Here is a 4,555-nt window from a genome sequence, read left to right as displayed (position 1 = left end):
GGTAGTCCGGCTATCCGGACACCCCCTAATCTAGGACTCCCTCAGTAGCCCCTGAACCAGGCTTCAATGACGATAAGTCTGGCGCGTATATTGCTTGGCATTGCAAGGCGGGTTCCTCCTCCGAATGATAGAAGATTGTGAACACCAGGATAGTGTCCGGCTCTGCAAAATAAATTCCACATTCCACCGTAGAGAGAATAATATATACACAAGTTCAATCTGCTGACGTTTTTTGCGGCATGACATCATGCCACTACCAAGCCATTACTTGAATCGTTTTTTACTCTACCACCTCAGCGCATTTAGCGAAGCGGTTTCCTTGGCACGTCTTGTCGAGGCAGAGATCATGTTCCCCCTTAATCCGGGATTCTCATCAATACGGACGTGGGTAACCCAACCGCGCCATTGATGGTGACGCTTGGGGGATAAGCGAGTTTTACCAGGCCGGTGGGGGACGCGTAGACTTTGCCCGCCCATATAAGGGATAAGGATTCACCTTTTCACCTACGCCTTCTTCCTCCTTTGCTTATCCATCTCCGCGCGCTCGAGCTCCAGCGCCCAAGCCCGCACATCTCGTCTCAACCTTCCCCGTTACGGAGGAGCACATCGAAAGACTGCGCAGCGCCGGCTACCTGTCCGGCGACATCGCGCACCGGCTGCCCGACGAGGGGCAGCTCATCCCCACCCCCAGGCCCCATGAGACGGTCGTTTTTATTCCCCACTTCCTCCGCGGACTAAGCTTTCCACTTCACCCCTTTGTCCGGGGGCTCATGTTCTACTACGGCCTGGATTTCCATGATCTGGCGCCGAACTTCATCCTCAACATCTCGGCGTTTATCGTCGTGTGCGAGGCCTTCCTCTGCATCCAGCCCCACTTCGGCTTGTGGCTCAAGACCTTCAATGTCAAGCCGAAGGTAGTGAAGGGCACTCAAGCGGAGTGCGGAGGCGCCATGTTGGGCAAGATGCCCAACGTCCTTTGTTTCGAAGGGGCCTTCATGGAATCCGTCAAGGGGTGGCAATCGGGGTGGTTCTATATCACTGAGCCGCGCGACCCTACGTGGGTGGCGGCCCCCGAGTTCAGATCTGGTATCCCCACGCAGCTCACCTCCTGGAAAGAGAAGGGCTTGCTGTGGGGTAGTTTGGAGGAGCTGACAGGACTCCAAGCCCGTATCCAGAAGCTGGTGAAGAAGCTCAGGCTGGTTAACGTGGTCCAAATCATGCTCGTCCGCCGGATTCTCCCATGCCAAGAGCGGGCATTCAATCTGTGGGAGTTCGATCCAGAACAGCACCAGGCGCTGAGCGGGCTCTTCGACACGACGTACGAAGGTGCCTGGAGGGTGCTGTTTAAGGGCGCCGAAGCCCCCGCATCCGCGACCGAAGATCATGGATTTTGCTCGCAGCACCAAGCCGACGAGGTAAGTGATTCTACCCCTTTACTGGACACTTGTTTTTCATAGTTTGACTCTATGCGGGTTTTAATTTCCCCTTTTCCTTTGACAGGACTGGATGTGGAAGGCGGAGCAGATTATCTGCCCGGCTCCTATGCCAGAAAACCCAGTAGATGCCCGTCTAACGAGGCTGCTGGTTCCGGCACCGCACGTGGTGCCGGAGAAGAAGTCCAAGAAGGAGGCCACGGGTGCTCGAAAGAGTTCCCGTTTTCAGGTGTCCGACGACTCCGGGGCGGACTCCTCCCCCGAAAACAAGGAGGAGAAAGAGGACTCTCTCCTAGAGGAGGGAGAGAAGAAGAGAAAGGCTTCCTCAACAGGGGAGGCCGAAGGGTCCAAGAGGGGAAGGACTATTCCCCCGACAGCTCCGCCAACATCAACGTTGGCGAGGAAGAATGACCTTCAAGGGCCAGGCCTCCGGCGAGATCGTAATTGTCCGGATTCCTGAATGATTTATAATTTCTTTTTCTGTGTCACATAGTGTCATTCTGATGCCGCATGCTGCCTGTAGTCCGGCCAATGATGATCTCCCTGCTTCATAGAGCGGGTCGTTGGCTCCATCGGATGTAGACTCCATCCCGACCGCCTCCACCCCTTGCGACACTGAGGACGCCGAGGTGGGATCCCAAGAAGGGACCCATCAGGGGAAGGCTCCGGAGGCGCCACAAGGTGGCCTCCCGGACTTTGCGCCGGACTCCACATCAGAACCCGCAGTGGTTCCGGAGTCCGGCCGGCGGCCCCTTCGCAGGAAGGGCAAGACCGTGACGCCGGCGGCTTCCGTCCAACCGGAGGCGCCGGACAATTTGTTGGAGGCGCTCCAGAGTGCTTCCATCGAGGAAGAACACCGCACTATTATGAGTGCGGTGATTCAGAAGGTACAGCTCGCCAATAGCGGGCTGACCGAAGCCTGCAGTAGCCTTCTATCAGGCTTTGAGGTAAGAAGTTAAAAATATGCAATGTAATACCGCATAGACAGTAGCCCCTGATGCTCGGTTCGGTGTTCGGAAAGAAAAGCCGGACTGAGGATCTGAAAAAAAAGAAGATATATGCAGGGTTGCTAAAAAATTATGTCAATATGGGTTGCAGGCTGTGCTGCTGACCTCTGCCGCACTGACGGTGGAGGTCGGTGCTTTGAAGCAGGAGCTCGAGCGGTCCGAGCAAGAGCTCGGCCGCGCCAAGAAGCAGCTCCAGGACAAAGAAGGTGAGTAACACCACTTTGAACTTCTACCTTACAGAAAAGGATTTAGGTTGCAACAAAAAATAACCAGGATAACATGGGTACTGCAGGGGCCACGAACAAGGTGGCGACCCTGAAGGAGGCCGTGTCCGCGGCCGAACGCAATGCGGCCGCGGAACGGGCAGAGCGAGAAAAGCAGGAGGCGCGGGTGGCGGTGGTTTGGCAAGAGCTCTAGGCTCTCATGGAAAAGCACGAGAGTTTGGAGCGTGACTCAAAGACTCGAGAGTCCGAGCTTGCCTCGGCTCTCGAAAGTGCCAAAACTGCCAAGGCCGATGCCCATAAGTCCCTTCAGGAGATTGAGTTGGTGAGGAAGATAGTGGCGGGTAAGGCATTTTTCATGCAAAGCAAGCATGTGAATGTAAATTACGTGTTACTTACCCGAATTCGGAGCTCTCCAGGGTCGTTTGCAGATCTGCCTCGCAGCGTGTCTGATGCCACCGCATTCTACCGAGCCGAGGAGGGGAGCTCAACGGAGAAGGTCTTCTGGTCTCAGTATGCTGAGGCCGGCCATCCGGTGCCCCCTAGCGACCAGCTGAAGCAGCTGGTCGAGCTCCACAAGGTGGCCGAGCAAGCCATGAAGGGCCTCATAGTCCGGCTGTGGCCTGGAGAGGCCATGCCTGGGAGCTACTTCGGCCTCGTGCGACGGTTGGTGGATGCGTGCCCCTGGGTGGAGGTTATCAAGCACTCCGCCTGTATTGAAGGTGCTCGTCAGGCCGTTGCCCGCGCAAAGGTGCATTGGGGCAAGCTGGATGCGGAGAAGCTAATCACTGACGCGCCACCAGCGGGCAAGGAATATCATACGCCCGAGATGTACTATAAGACTGTCTTGAAGGGTGCCCGCAAGATTGCGGATGAGTGCCCCAGGGATGTAATTATTGAGTAAATTCGCAATGTGTTATCCTGTGCGCTGAAAACTTTGTTCATATGCGCTAAGCAACGCTTGTTAATCTAAAATATTACCTTCTGTGCGGCCGTTTATTAAATCTGAGAGATGGCAAGTCATCGGCTTCAGCCCCCATGCCACGAGTGCTGGGGTGTTCGGGATAAACTTGAGCACTCTTGTTCCCATTTTTGGATCCATCTAGGGAGGCGCTCAACACAACGAACAAGGCAACCGGACTTATAGTGCTTGAACACTCTCACTTAGCCATAGAATTCTATAATTTTAAATTTTGGCGAAGCCCCTAGTATTCGGAAGACCGAATCCGGGGCGCTATCCACGCCTTCGTCGGACATTATCCGAAACTTCGCTCGAAGCGGCGTAGGTCTTTAAGGACCCGAAAAGACCTCTCGAACAGCGACCAGTCTCTCACCTTATCATGACAGTCAGTTTTAGCTTTCTCCACTGAGGCGTTAACCCGCTCAACCGGGGCGCAATCGCAGTGGTTCTCCCAGTGCTACCTTAGCCGATAGAACGGAACGTAAGGTGCCAAACATGGGAGCCGGGCAAACCCAACTATTGACCCAAGACATGATTCGGAGCCGATTCATATAATGCTATAAGTTCGGGGTGCCGCACTTGTGAAAGTGTTGGGACTTTATCACACCATAATGCGGGGAACATAAGCCCCTGGTGTATTTGGCCGTACCAAAATGTACGGATGCAACATGTCGTAAATGAACATATATATATATATAAGGGAATGCAATTATGGGCAAAAAGTGCTGCATTTTATTCGAGAAGATCTGCTATGAGTGAGGAATGATACAAATAGTGCGGAAAGCAAAGGATTGGACGAATTAAAGGCGTCTCCCTCCAGGGATAGGCCACGGAATGGTGTATTGAACAAATTTAATGCTCGTAATGGAGACCACCTGAGTGTTCGTCGCAGCCTTTGTCCCTCCCTGGCTGTTGCATCATGAGTTCAGCAGG

This window comes from Triticum dicoccoides, chromosome 6B (genome assembly GCF_002162155.2).
Source record: "Triticum dicoccoides isolate Atlit2015 ecotype Zavitan chromosome 6B, WEW_v2.0, whole genome shotgun sequence".
In the NCBI taxonomy this organism is placed as follows: Eukaryota; Viridiplantae; Streptophyta; class Magnoliopsida; order Poales; family Poaceae; genus Triticum; species Triticum dicoccoides.
The sequence above is the reverse complement of the archived record's forward strand: the minus strand, read 5'-3'. Positions refer to the sequence as shown.